Source organism: Vigna angularis, chromosome 5 (assembly GCF_016808095.1).
Source record: "Vigna angularis cultivar LongXiaoDou No.4 chromosome 5, ASM1680809v1, whole genome shotgun sequence".
NCBI lineage: Eukaryota > Viridiplantae > Streptophyta > Magnoliopsida > Fabales > Fabaceae > Vigna > Vigna angularis.
In genome coordinates, this window is record NC_068974.1 from 20,803,784 (window position 1) to 20,819,855 (window position 16,072).

Sequence of the window (16,072 nt, forward strand, 5' to 3'; positions counted from 1 at the left end):
AAGGAACATAAAGTGGTCCATTAAGCCATTATTTTTATCCTTTTAACTGCATAGAGGTTATGGAGCAGTTATTATTTTTTTAAACGTAAAGCCCATTTATTTTAAAACCTGTGATGGCCAGACTTTATATAAGGGAATGGGTTACTCTCAGTTTTGATCACTAAGCCTACTCCTCTATTCAGAAAAACACACCATCGAGTTTGAGTGAGTTAAGGTTTAGAAAACAAAGCTGTCGGTGTTTAGATTTACAAAATTGCAATGGCAGGAGGTACGCACATTATTCTTTCATTTTTGCTTCCGCTGTTTTTGATCTGAATGTGTTACTGTGACGTTAATATAACATGTTTAGATCAATTTCATACTCTGCTATTTTTATCATATACCCCTATTATATGTCATTATTTTATCCATCAATTTTTTCACTTTAATTAACACGATTAATATATATATATATATATATATATATTTATATATAACCATAAATTCAATTTAACTTTTTAATAAAATAATCTTTGACTCGTTCTTAATATTAAATTTGAACTTGACTTTTAATAAAACAACAATATAGTTAATTTTTAATATATTTTTGTCAACTCAAATTTATCAAGGTCAAATTTTGATCTTTAATAATACTTTTCAGTTGTCAATTACTAAAATTTAGTTTTGGCCTTGAATAATATTTTCTTAGACTTTAACTTAATCTTAATCTTCGAATTGTTTTCAGACTTTGTAACCTGTTTTTTTCACCTCCTTATGACTCCTGAAAATAATTTTCCAGTTTAAACAAAAGTTACAAAAGGAAGTAATATTGATTTTGGAGATGATTGATCAATTATTTTTATGTACCCATCGAATCAAGTTGTTTTATGTTTAAATAAAATGATGACAGGATCTATTTTACCTCAAAACAAGATATTAACATCAGTTATGGTTAATATATTGATACTTTTACGATGGATACACCAATGAAAAAATGACATTTTATAACATACAAAAATGATATATTATAACGTAGTTACTGGAGACATGGTTTTGGACGTTATAGTAAGTCTGCGCATTTTATAACGTAACATAAATTTACGTTATAATAACTTCAACATATTATAACTTAGTTTCTGAACTCCATTATAATATGCGCAGTTTATTATAACAAATTCTCATTTATAGGCGAGAGATATTATAACATATATTTGTTTTTACATTATAATATTTGATCTATTATTACGTATATATTTTTGTACATTATAATATGTGATCAACCTTCTTTTGTACGTCATAATATATGTTTTTTTTTAAATTCGATTATTACATTTGACATCCAAGAAAATTATAATAATATTTTTGTATTATCATCTCATCCAATCAATTTATAATCAATATAGCTTCAAATAAACAAATTTAATGAAACTAACAAAATAAATTCAAACATTAAATAGTCTAATAATATTTAATACATCATTTATACATGAAACTATATATTAAATCCAAATATTACATCAATGTACATACACTATTGAATTGTAGCCAAATTTCTACTAACACTTAAAATAAAAGAATGTCTGCAGCTTCCATGGGAGATGATCATTAAAGAACTAAAAATAAAATAATAGAGTTAAAATAATATTAATAATATAGCAATAAGTATGGTTGAAATTATTAACAGAAGTTAACTCATCATTCCTTATAAAGAAAGATTCTCAATAAGTACCAAAAACCAAAACCGAATTGATCAAGTTGACCAAATGCTGTATATTTTTCCCTTTTCTCATCAAGCAAATATAAATTAGTTAAATAAAATTGAACTTTTTAAAATTGAATAATTATATTAAGTACCTAAAATTTGTGGAAAGAGACGGGAACATCAAAATTAATAGGAAAGGAGTAAGAATAAATAAGTTTTAAATTTTAAGTGTTTTTGAATCAGAATAAGAATCCTAAAATATACAAATCCATAAGGGAAAACGAGGAATGGAAAAAAATGTTAAATAAATAAGGAGTGGCAGAAATAACATGACTTACAATTTATATGTTGGGCTAGAACAATCAATAGCCGGAAGCATCTCTAATCCCAATTTAAGTAGGGAATTTTAATGGTAACATTGGATGTGCCAGATGTAAGTGTAGGGCCTGCCTTGAGTGAACTTCTTGCTGACTCCAAAGCTCGGGAAGTTTGAAGAGCCATCTCGGCATGTAGTTGTAGACATGTCATAGCCATCTAAACAACAACAAAATCCTTAAACATGGCATAGCCATCTATAGTTAAATAAAAAAAATTATTGGGAACAGGAAAATAACAGAAGTTAAACCAAAACATAGAAGAGGATAAGGGGGCTTTGCAAAGCTCTACAGCAGAACAAAATAGACTGAGTAAAAATTCCTAGGGATAACAAGCTACCTGGGTTAGCGATAGAACTCTTGACCAATGCTTATCAGTTAATACTTTAAAAGCAAATATATTGTCATGAACAATTAAAATACATATCAATAGAAGTCCAGAATGAGACCAATATGTAACCTTAGCACCATAAAATAACAGTAGACCAATGCAAAAAAATCTAAACCTTTTCATATGACCAAAGTACATGCAGATATAATTTAAAAGCTTGTGAGAACTGGCATAACGGATTTAAACCTCTCAGAACCTTCAAATTTTCTTTTGCTTACCGTATAGCATTCTTTATCTGTGTCTAACTCAGCTATATCAAGGGTCCATGTGCGAATCCATTCAAGACCAGTAGAAATTTCATCATTTCCATCGAGCAAGGCAGATGAAATGGAAGTAGGGTGAAGGGAAACCAATACACATGAGGCAGCAAAAAGAACAGCTCTTCTCACATACGCTTCCTGGTGATGACAAACCTCTCTAGATGGATTAAAAAGAAAAGTTGAAAGTTTTCCTGCTTTAGCACACAAGAAAAACAATATAGCAAGAGGTATAAACATATACAACTAATAGGACACCAAATTATCAACTCCATTAGCATAAAAACAAGAAACTAAAACGGGCATCACTTCGAAAAAAATCCAGTACTATGAATCATGTGAAAAGGTTACATTAAAATGCTGTTTTGTAGCATCATATGATATATTATACTATGCTATAAATGATGATGTTCCAATTCAGTAAATGTGGTGGCTGTACCCATAATTCAAGTAGAACTTTAACTTATATGGTGAGAACAAGAGCAGTAGCTCTCCTAGGCATGGAGCCATAGACACACAGATGACAGTAGCAACTTATCATGATGCAGATATCAACAGCAATGTAAACAGTGCAGGTTATCAGCAGAAGCGATAGGACAGAAATAGTAATTATTACCATTAGAAAATGTAGAATCTGAGTCAAAACATGAAATTAATAAAAGTTTGATTGAAAATATTCAAACTGCTATAGATTTAAAATTTAATTAAACCTACATTTGGTTTTACTCTTAGTTAAACACTCATTTACATTTAGAATCATGTAGGAACTTAGCTAACAAGCAAGAAAATTGAACTAAGTTAGAACTAGTCACAAGATTTTTCTTTTTCTCTGCGATTTTTTGGAGACAATGCCATGTGTTTTCTGGAGACAATGCTATTGATCCAAATGTTCAAACATGTGTGCATTTCTTGTTTTTCAATCTATTTGCAGACAACGAGCATTTGAGATTCAGCGCTATTTTTCATGCCAGAAAAAGATGCACAAACACAGTGTGAGATCTAAAACCATAATAATCCAAACATGCACTGTTCCACTACAAGAAACGCGCGCATTACTGACGGTCCATTTTTGACAGCTTTATAGCCCTCGATAATGGTGTAGTGATTTTAATTACTGACGGGTATTGTGCCTTCGGTAATTTGCTAGATGATTAAAACCGAAAAATTGGGATTCCCTCTCTCAGATCAATTTGGTGGACTAAATAACCTAGCTCCGTCATCTCTATTGTGATTCCTCCTGTCCTTGGTCTCATGGGTATTGAAGCCATTGGTGCATCATTGGTTCTTTGTGGTGAATGTTCAAGTTCTTCTTTCGGTGGTGGTCGCCAGGTGATTGAGCACGCTCGATTTGGTCGACCAGAGAATAGGTTTTCTCGCCGCCCTCTTTGTTGCGAATCATCCCTCCTTCGTCTCTTGTGTATTTGAAGTGTTGTTGCAATATTGGTTCTTCTCGGCGAAAGAAAAGGTTCTTGTTTCGGTGGTGGTGGTCGTTAGGTGGTTGAGCTTGCCCGATTGACTACGTAAGGATGCAAGTTTGTGAGCTGAAGCAGTGCATAGAGGGATTTCCACAACGATTAGAGCTGAGGAGGTTCATTTTTATTTCCCTACGTTTCGTTTGCTGCTGTGTTTTATCTAGGTTTCATAAATTGATTGAATTTATTTCTGAACTAGCTGCCTGTAGGCCCATGTTATGTGGTTGCATATGGTATTGTTTTCTTCCGTGTCCACTGAGTGGGGTAGTACAACTTTACACTATGTAGGAAATTAGTATTTTCTTTACTGTGTGGTTGCATATGGTTTTGTATTGCACATCCACTTTTGTATCTTCAGTCAAACATGATTCAAAAGTGCTAGTAATGTAGTCAACCTTCACTCAACTTCACCAACCTTTCTCTTACTTGCCATATACCCCTTTTGAGATTTTTATGTTTCCTGAATTGATTAGGCTTAAAGGGTCATTCTTTGAGAGCAATAACTAATATGCTTGCTTGGTTTGATACTTTGGTTAAGCTTGTACTAAAGGGTGAGTGTTAGAAGGAACTGAAGTTTGGTTGCTATGTTTTTTGCCTTAGCTGGTTTGTGCTTTTATATGTGCAAAGTGTGTGGCTCTTTGAACTGGTTTAGTTTTAGATCTGACTAGGTCATAGTTATTAGTTCCACATATTTGATTCTTATCATTTATGGTTCTATATCCAAACATTTGGCAGTTTCTTAGGCTTTGTAATTGGTGAAGATTTTTGACTTGGACAAAGGGCCTATAGATTATTTGTATTGTATGATAGAACTTCAGTTCAACATATTCTATTTCATAGTGCAAGCCTTAGTTGGTCATTTACCACTTCATATAAGCTTCCCCTGTTATTAAAGCTACAAACTAAAATAATGTCATCTGTGATCTTTTTTAATTACCATTTTCTTGTCCTTCTTCATTTTCATTTTGTCCAAGGCAAGAAGTTAAATGTGAGACAGAGGGTTTCACACTCAGCTGCCAAAAACAAAATCAGCATGTAAAACAACCTGAGTAGCCAAAACCCATGTGCTTGTACAGTAGAAACTAGACTATTTTACAAGCTATAGTTGATATTTGGATTTTACCTCACATATTATATAGTTTGGTTTATCTTTCCATCATCAACTTTGATACTTTATGAACTTAATTTTACCTCACATATTATAACTAACAATCGGGAATAAAGTCAAAGAATTGTTAATCTTTTCCTTTTCCCTTTGGCTAAATTATTTCCTTTTTTATATTCTAAGTACAAAAGTAAGATGAACAAGAAAAGCATGCTTTCCAATACATGCCTCCAACTCTTTTATTACCTTCCAATTTGATAAGAAGATGAACAAATGGACTCAAACTCCAGATTTCCATTTGTTTAAATTATTCTTATCACCAGATTTTCAAGTAGTTCAAAGTAAATCAAATATATTGATAGGTTCTTTTAATCAAGAACCTATGAATAACACTAGAAACACAACACCGAACAGGTACTCTGAATTATACAGCCTTCTTTTATTGAAAAGAATCAACAAGAATGGTGTTACAACGTAACCCGAGAGCTTAACCTCTCTCCAAAGAACTACAAGAGTTCCCGCAAAACAATAATACTCCAAAAAACTCCCCTCCACTTACAACTAATCTCCCTTATATACAAGGTATCCTCAACCAACCCCCTAACCCCTTAACTGCCTAGACAGTTAAGTTATGTAACTGTCTTTCTCCTACTATACACAAGTAGAGGTCTAACAATACCACCCTCCTCCGAAACAACCTTGTCCCCAAGGTTGAAGTTAGGGTATTGTTCCTGAATAGTTGCTACATCTTCCCAAGTAGCTCCCTCTCGACCCCCTTCTTGCCCTCGATCAACACCTGTGGTATTGCCTCTTCCCCACTCTGCCTCTGCCTCCTATCCAACACCTTGTTTTTCTATTTCCTCCTTCAAGAGATATGGGTATCTGTATGGCCTAACATTTATTGAGCTTTCTCCTTTCAGCAGAATTTTGTGCTCCAAACTACGTCGGGAAGGCAGCCCTTTTCTCTCCAGGAACACACGTGAATGGAACTGTCACACTGCTCTGAATTCCATTTTCTGCTGCGCGGTCAAATCATCTGTCACCTCACCGCTAGACCCTTGCTCCACTACCTCCAGCTCCCATATTAATATCCATGAGTCAGCATCCAGCATCTTCATCAAGGCCTTAGGTTCCACCAGCTGGCGGCATAAAGCTGGTTCCCCTTTTATCTCCACTTTATCAACCCCCACTACATATCTCATGGACATCTCTCTCCAATTCAACACGACCTCTCCCAATTTGGCCAACCAAGCAATACCCAAGATGACATCTACTCCTCCAAGCTCAAACACGTAAAAATCCTCCTCGACAGTGGTGTTCCCCAAACGTATCCTCACTCTCTCGCAACGCCCACTCGTCGTTCGGCGATGGCCATCACCTAGGCTCACGGTGTATGAAGACGTCTCGGTCACCGGCAGCTTCAATTCCTCCACCACGTTCTGGCTAATGAAATTGTGGCTGGCCCCACTGTCGATCAAGACTACCACTCTTCTCTCCCCTATCAATCCGGTAAACTTTAGGGTCTTGGAAGGCGTCAGCCCCTCCGCTGAACATGCCGACAGCTCTAGGGTTTTTGCTTCTAGGTTAACGTTTTCCTCCCATTCCTCCTCCTCGTCCTCCGCTAGTAACAAGACCCTTAAGTTCTTCTCCGCACATCGATGACCCGGAGCGAATGGTCCACTGCATCGGAAACACCTTCCTTCTTCCCGCCTCTTCAGAAACTCTGGATAAGGTAAGTTTTTGACCATTCTTCCCCTGTTATCGCCTCCCGATGTGGTAACATCCATCTTTCCCTCCTCATCCTTCCTTCTAATGGTAAGGCCGTTCGACCAATGACTAGGAGACCGTTTTGAGTGTAAACCGTTCGGCCTTTTACTGTAGCTATAAGACCGTTCAGTTCCTCCCGTCCTCTTCCATTCTGTTCTGGCAGTCCCCTCACGTTCGGTTCCGGTCTTCTCACGTTCGGATCCAACAGTCCTCTTCTACCGTTCGGCTCAATTCCCACTATCTTTATACCGTTCGGCTCTCTTCCCACTATATTTATACTGTTCGGCTCTTTATCTATCGAACCATGCAGCTTCATTGCTTTTGGCTGAATAGGGCCACCAGCCGAGAGAGTGGACAACTATGTCTGCTTCAGGTCTATTTCTATCTCGGACCGCTCGGCAACGTCACCTGGGATATTGCGCTTGACATCAGACCACTCGACAACCCTCGATCGGCCTGTGTTATAGCGATCGACCTCGCACTGTGTCCACTGACCGCTCGTTCGTCCCTCAGATGACTCGTCTTCTATCCCGCTCCCTTTCCTTACCTTTTCGCCTCCCTGAACATACTCTTCCCCTGTCGCCACCTGTATCGATGCCGCCAAACGCTCAACAATGGTTCCAAACCTTATCACTAGGGCCTCCTTCAAGCCATCCCAGAAACGGTTCTTGGCTTTCTCCTTCTAGGCTCTGAACCAGTAGCCCGCGCTGCTGATAACGGTTGAAAAACCGTTATTTTTATGCTTAAATTTGATACCAAAAGCAACCTTTAAGACTTAGAAACTAGCTTGAAATCATATTTTTGCTTTAGTTTTGAGAATAAGAGAGTTGAAAGTGAATTTAATGGTTTTATGCAAGATTCCCTTGATTTTATAGGCTAATTGAATGATTTGAAAGAAGAATTGAAATACCGAATGATTGGAGTGCAGAAAAGTCAATCAGTCAACCAGAAAAGTCAACCAGTCAACCAGAAAAGTCAACCAGTCAACCAGAAAAGTCAATCAGTCAACCAGAATGCTGAAAAACCAACCAGAACGCAGAAAACATGTGACCGAGTGGCGCTGAGCGGTAAAATACCGCTGAGCGGCACTTTTCAGGTGCAAAAATCACTGCTGAGGGGCAAAAACAGCAGCTGGGGGCAAAATGGATCATGCGGTATTACCGCTCAGCGGTAAAATACCGCTGAGCGCCATTCTAAGTGGGCTTGGACCGGTTTTCTTTTGTTTTTATGGGCTTGGACTTGTTTTATGTTATTTTTATGCCCTATTTAAGGACTTGCACGTCCTAGGGTTTGTATCTTTGGCTGGGAGGAAGTAGAAACACACTTTTCACCCCTTAGGGGTAGATTGGGAGATGGTGACGGCTCTCCTCTTCTCTTTCTAGGGTTTTTCTATCTCTTTCATTCTTTCATTATTATTCATCTAGTTTCACCATGAATATGGTGAACTAAACTTGTATGTTTGTTGGGGAATCAATGTAATCTTATGAAGCTCTCATATATGGAATCTGTTTGTTACATCTTTTAATTAAGATTTATGCTTTCTTTCATCATTAGTTAGGGTTTTTCCTCTTTGCTTAATGCTTGCATTGTTTAACTCATTCGATGCATGATTATTGGTTTTGTCGATACGGGAACGTACGGGGAAGTCTAGATCCGGGGAATTTCTCCCAATATGATATTGGTTGTCTTAAGCTCCTGCACTTATGAACTGATCATTAGGAATGCTAGGAATTGTATGAACTCGTGATTAGGGAGAAGCCTTCTAGAAAGGTACTTTAGAGAGTGGCATTAACAATGATGATTTGAATGTTGAATTCCTAAAATATATGAGAGTGGATAAGATGAAATTGACCCCCAACAACATATACATATATTTCATTGAAAGTGTTTATCTTTTGCTTTTTGCCATTGATCAAAACTTCATGCATACATATTTAATTTTCGTCTTTTGCATATAAGATCTCAATTATTTCGTTTGTAAGTCTTAGCTAATCAACAAATCACATAACTAAACTAGGCCGTGAGTCCTTTGGGAAGAACGATACTTGGTCTTACCAAGTTTATTACTTGAACGATTCGGTCATACTTGCCGATTGAAAAACAAGTTTGTGACATCATATTTTGGTGCTCATAAATTTGTCCATCAAGTTTTTGGCGCCGTTGCCGGGGACTCGTGGTTTAACTGGTTAATTTGTGTGATTATTGATTATCTTTGACTTTAAATTTGAATTTCTGTTTTTATTTTTTCTGTTTTTATTTTATTTTATTTTATTTTATTTTTCTGTTTTTATTTTATTTTATTTTTCTGTTTTTATTTTATTTTATTTTTTCTGTTTTTATTTTATTTTATTTTCTGTTTCCTATCTTCTTATCTTTTCAATTATATCCTTTGATTTTTTCTCTATCTTTTTGTGCTAACAAATATTTCCTAGAGTTTTGTGCCTAATGTTTGCAGGATGCAATTTGGTCAAGAATTTAACTATATGGGCACTCAATTCTACCAAAGTAATCTCAACCAATGGTGGGAACCTCACTCAAGCATGGATCAAAGCCAATTTTGGCAAGCTGCCGGACAATTTGAGAACCAACCACAACAACAATGGCAGCAACAAAGCTTTAAAATCAACAAAGGGAAGCAAGAGATCTCTTCATTTAGACAAGGCATGGAGGAAACACTAGGTCACGCATGGGACAGGTACAAAAGCCTATTACGAAAGACTCCCACGCATGGATTTAACGAAGGAGAAGTAGTCCTAATCTTCCTTGGAGGTCTTGGTTCACAAACCATGATGATGCTTAACGCCTCAGCTGGAGGCAATATCAAATGGAAGACTCCAGAGGAAGCCACAGAAATAATTGAAAACATGACTACTAATGACAATAAGTGGAACAGTGAAAGAGGAGCTCCTATTCAACAAAAAGGAGTTCTACAGTTGCAATCCAATTATGCCTTGATAGCTCAGAACAAGTTAATAACTCAACAATTGGAGAATCTCACAAAGATACTTGAACAACTGCCAAAAGAGTTAAAGACTATTGCACAGGTTCAATCACAGTTGTGTGAATTGTGTGGAGGTGACCATATAAATGGTCAGTGTGCCTTTCCAGCAGAAGCTTTGGAAGATATGAACTTCATGGCCAACCAGTTTCCGTACCGACAAGGGAACTTCAATCAAGGGTTCAAACCACACCCAAGCATTGGTCAAGGGTAGAATGGGCAGGCTGGACAAAATGGGCAATTCAACAAGCAACAGCAACAACCAACTTTATGGCAACAGTTTTCTGCATTTAATGAAAGGTTCGTAAAGATGGAAGAAACTCTTAATCAATTTATACAGAAAACTGAATCTTCTCAAAAGAGCACTGAAGTTGCTATTAAGAACTTGACGATTCAAATGGGGCAGATTACCAAGCAGTTGGAAGAAAGGCCTGACATGGATTTTAGGGCTAATACTGAGGTTAACCCCAGGGAAGAGTGTCAAGAGCTAGTGAGTGTAAATGTTGAAAAAGTTGAGTTGGAAAAAGAAGAGAGAAAAGAGAGAGAAGAGAAAGAAGAAGAGAAAATTTGTGTGAAGATTGAGAAGGTGAGTAGAAAAAGAAAAGAAAAAAAGAAAGTGAGAGAAAAGAAAAAGAGGACGAGAGAAAAAAAGAAAGAATCATATGAAAAACCTCTTCCTCATCCAAAGAAGTATCATAGGAAGGAAAAGAAATTTAAGTGCTTCATGGAAATCTTCAAGAAATTGGAGATTAAAGTTCCTATGATTGAGACACTGCAACAGGTTCCTGGTTTGATCAAATTTCTGAAGAAGTTCAGTAGAAAGAAGAAAAAGAAGATGGAACATGAGCTTTATTGGGTCAAGCTAGTGACGTTAAAAGAGCGCTTGCTGGGAGGCAACCCAGTGATTTAAGAACTTTTAATTTTTGGTTTGGTGATGTAATTTTGAACTTTTGGGTATTTTTGTTTTTGTTATAAGTGTGTTGCAGGGTTTACATCTACTGATGGATGTTAGGCGGAAGATTATCTACTGAAGGATACTATGTTTGTATACACCTACTGATGGGTGTTGGTAAGAAAGATTTGCATCTACTGAAGGGTGCTGAAGGATTTTGGGTCAGGCTCGTGACGTTAAACAAGCACTACCTGGGAGGCAACCCAGTTGATTAATTTTTCTGTATAATTTTTGTTTTGATCCTGCTTTAGTTGCATAATAGGGTTGTGCATGAGTGATTTGAGAATTTTATTGCAGGGAGCCCATTTGGGGTATTTTTATACCCTAAGCTGCGCCTTGGCCTCTCTTTTTAGATTCTTCTATGCACACACTCCTACATACTTTTCCAAGGTTTTCTACAACTTTTTCCTCACCCCTCTTGAGAAAATCTTCCTTTCACTCACTTGCTCACTAGTTTTCCATCTAAGTTTGGGGTTGGGAGAGAGCATCATTGATGGGGCTGAGTTTTTCAAAGCACTAGAGTAGGATTTGTTTTATCAATCACTTATGTTTGTAGAATAGGGTTTGATGTACTCAATTGGAAATTTTGTCTGTTATGATGGTTTGCTTATGATTGTTGTTTGATAAGTAATGCCTGATGATGCTTTGATATTGATTGATGTTGAGAATATGCACATTATATGCTTATACAGGTGGTTCACAAGCATTGTGAACAAATGCAAGGGTTTATGATTGTGATTATGATTCTAAGCAGGATGTTATATGTGGAATGTGAATGAGCTTATATGTGAGGTTTTGAGCTCCAGAGTAATTATTGTTGAATACTATTACTGTGAAAGCATGAATGACTTTGCCCAGGTTTTCTATGATTGAATTACTTGCTTGTTTGCATCATATGATCAAGGCCATTTGTTGATAACCCTTCTATTAGCCAAATTCATAAATTGAGCCCACTAAAAGAGAACACTATGTGTTATATCCTTTGAACCTCTAGCCTTGAACATGATTTGAAAACCCTTGTTGAAAAGCTTTACCTTGAGTTAAGTAGAAAATATTTTGTGGTATTAACAAATGTTCAAGTTTGGGGTTGTTGGAAAATAGAAAGGGAAATTGAAAGCATTGAGCTAAGAGCTAAGAATTAAGTATGTGAAAAGAAAAAGAAAAAGAGAAAGAAAAGAAAAGAAAAAGCAAAGCTCAATGGAAAAGAAAGTTGGGAATAAATAAGAATGATTGTGTTTATATGTTTCTCTTAACTCAAGGGTTTTGTGATCTAGAAAAACCAATTTTCTTGTTAGCCCAGCCACGTTATAAGCCATAGAAAAGTCCTTGTGATGATGCTTGCTGATAAGTGTTTTTGATTGTGGTTAAATGAAGGGCAAAGTTGATTCATGTGATATTGTAATAGTAGAGTGAATGAGTGAATATCTCCTATACACTTGTGTGTTTGAGTGAAACACTTTATCTAGTGAGGATACATTCCATGAACACATAAGAACATCTTTTCTTAGTTAATTGATCATTCATGAAAATAGCATTTGTTGGATAGTATGTGTTTGAGTGATCACTAAAAGCATGTGCACATCTTGATTGAAGTCTTGATGATGAGCTAAATTGAGTATTTACTTGTCTTGAAAGAAGGATTTTTGAATGTGGTGAACCATTATATGGATTGATGGAAGATTGAGTTACATCTTGTTTGCTTGAGGACAAGCAAAGTTTTAAGTTTGGGGTTGTGATAACGGTTGAAAAACCGTTATTTTTATGCTTAAATTTGATACCAAAAGCAACCTTTAAGACTTAGAAACTAGCTTGAAATCATATTTTTGCTTTAGTTTTGAGAATAAGAGAGTTGAAAGTGAATTTAATGGTTTTATGCAAGATTCCCTTGATTTTATAGGCTAATTGAATGATTTGAAAGAAGAATTGAAATACCGAATGATTGGAGTGCAGAAAAGTCAATCAGTCAACCAGAAAAGTCAACCAGTCAACCAGAAAAGTCAACCAGTCAACCAGAAAAGTCAACCAGTCAACCAGAATGTTGAAAAACCAACCAGAACGCAGAAAACATGTGACCGAGTGGCGCTGAGCGGTAAAATACCGCTGAGCGGCACTTTTCAGGTGCAAAAATCACTGCTGAGGGGCAAAAACAGCAGTTGGGGGCAAAATGGATCATGCGGTATTACCGCTCAGCGGTAAAATACCGCTGAGCGCCATTCTAAGTGGGCTTGGACCGGTTTTCTTTTGTTTTTATGGGCTTGGACTTGTTTTATGTTATTTTTATGCCCTATTTAAGGACTTGCACGTCCTAGGGTTTGTATCTTTGGCTGGGAGGAAGTAGAAACACACTTTTCACCCCTTAGGGGTAGATTGGGAGATGGTGACGGCTCTCCTCTTCTCTTTCTAGGGTTTTTCTATCTCTTTCATTCTTTCATTATTATTCATCTAGTTTCACCATGAATATGGTGAACTAAACTTGTATGTTTGTTGGGGAATCAATGTAATCTTATGAAGCTCTCATATATGGAATCTGTTTGTTACATCTTTTAATTAAGATTTATGCTTTCTTTCATCATTAGTTAGGGTTTTTCCTCTTTGCTTAATGCTTGCATTGTTTAACTCATTCGATGCATGATTATTGGTTTTGTCGATACGGGAACGTACGGGGAAGTCTAGATCCGGGGAATTTCTCCCAATATGATATTGGTTGTCTTAAGCTCCTGCACTTATGAACTGATCATTAGGAATGCTAGGAATTGTATGAACTCGTGATTAGGGAGAAGCCTTCTAGAAAGGTACTTTAGAGAGTGGCATTAACAATGATGATTTGAATGTTGAATTCCTAAAATATATGAGAGTGGATAAGATGAAATTGACCCCCAACAACATATACATATATTTCATTGAAAGTGTTTATCTTTTGCTTTTTGCCATTGATCAAAACTTCATGCATACATATTTAATTTTCGTCTTTTGCATATAAGATCTCAATTATTTCGTTTGTAAGTCTTAGCTAATCAACAAATCACATAACTAAACTAGGCCGTGAGTCCTTTGGGAAGAACGATACTTGGTCTTACCAAGTTTATTACTTGAACGATTCGGTCATACTTGCCGATTGAAAAACAAGTTTGTGACATCATATTTTGGTGCTCATAAATTTGTCCATCAACAAGAATGGTGTTACAATATAACCCGAGAGCTTAACCTCTCTCCAAAGAACTACAAGAGTTCCCACAAAACAATAATACTCCAAAAAACTCCCCTCCACTTACAACTAATCTCCCTTATATACAAGGTATCCTCAACCAACCCCCTAACCCCTTAACTGCCTAGACAGTTAAGTTATGTAACTGTCTTTCTCCTACTATACACAAGTAGAGGTCTAACATATATGATCATTATTTTCCGAAGCTCATCAGTTGATGGACTGCTACCCCAAGAGCAGTGACAAGAAAACATTAAAGAGGTGTTTTTTTTATGGATAAAAGAGTAGGGGAAGTAGACATATGATAGAAATTAGTTTGATCCTTGCTCAATACTTAAAGTTATTACATTGTTACATTTTTTATTGCCCTGACTGTTTATTGGTTTAGTGTTAAGATTTGGATTGATGTTTATATTGCTGGTTTGTGCTAATCTTAAGTGCTGTGGTGCAGTTTCCAACTTAGAGACCTTATTCATTTGAGGTAGCATCTTTAGGAAGAGGAGCTGAAACGAAATCTGGGTTGAATAGGGAACTTTCAGCTAGCTACAAGTGCTAACTTCAGTACAAAAATCTACAACCTGTGAGTTTTTTTTTAATTCATGTCATCCATAGTGAATTTCCTACCATTTCAGCTCTACATTGTTGAACTTGATCATGCTTGACTATTCAGGTTGAATTTTAATTATTTGTTATGATTGGTGTTTTTGCTTCTGTTGTCAAACTGTGTGAATCTGTTCCTACTTTCAATTTTCATTTTCAATCTGTGTTTAGGTGGTTGTTGATAGTGGCATATTTTACTATGAATTCAGTATTGAATTAGAGAAAATATCAACTCTTTCTCATCCTTTTTACCTTGTAAATCCTAGTTTTCATTTAGTTTAAGAAGTGGTTTCATCTTAAGCTTTAATTAGATAAATTGATCATTAACCCCTTTATTTATACAAGTTAATTAGTTGGAAGAAGTCTCTGCATCAAATGAAGAGTGCTGGAACCAGAGAAAACAAGAAAACAGCAAAAACAGCAAAAATATGAAGAACCAGAATCTGGAAAAAGTTAGCTGGAGCGCCCTTTTTTCATGGGCGCTGGAGCGGGCTCTGCACCAGGACTGGAGCTAGCTGGAGCGCCCCCTACAAAAGGGCGCTGGAGCGCCCTTTTTCCTGTTTTCGCGCGCTGGAGCGCGGTCTCAAGCGCGCCTGCTGCTGATTTGGCAGATTGGGTTTATTTAACCCCAAATTAGAAGGGCTTTGATATCTTTGGCTGCCAAAACACGATTTCTCTCAATTGGAGCTCTTGGAGGCGAGCTAGGAGCTGTGGAAACAGTCCTTCTTCAACCTTGGGTCTTCCTCCTTCTTCCATTTCCACCATTGTTGTAAGCTTGAGCTCTCCATTCATGGAGAGCTAGTTTCATTATTGTTGGGGGATTGATGTAGCCACTGAAATCTTATGTAAACCACTATGTTTTGAATGAATTTATGCCTCTTTCATTGATTGTTAGTGTTTAATTCCTTTTCTTAATGCTTGTTGTGAAATTGCTACCCATTACATGACTTTAGGGTTTGCTTGATATTGGAAAATGTTGGGTAAATCTGGACTTGGATTAAACACCTAAAGGAAATAGTATCTAGGAATAGAGCTAGGACCTTTGGTTGTCTTTAGATCTCAATTCTTAATGCAGATATAATTGTTAGGTTTTCCAAGGGATTGGAGCCTAATAAGGAAGTCTAGGCTCTCTCTACCAAGGAATTGGGTTTGAGTAATTTAGTAGATTGACATTGGCATATTAATGAAGAGGAAGTGATTTTCTATGCATAAGAGTGAAGTAGGTGAAATCATACCCCCAACATTACCATTCCATATCATTTCTAATCTT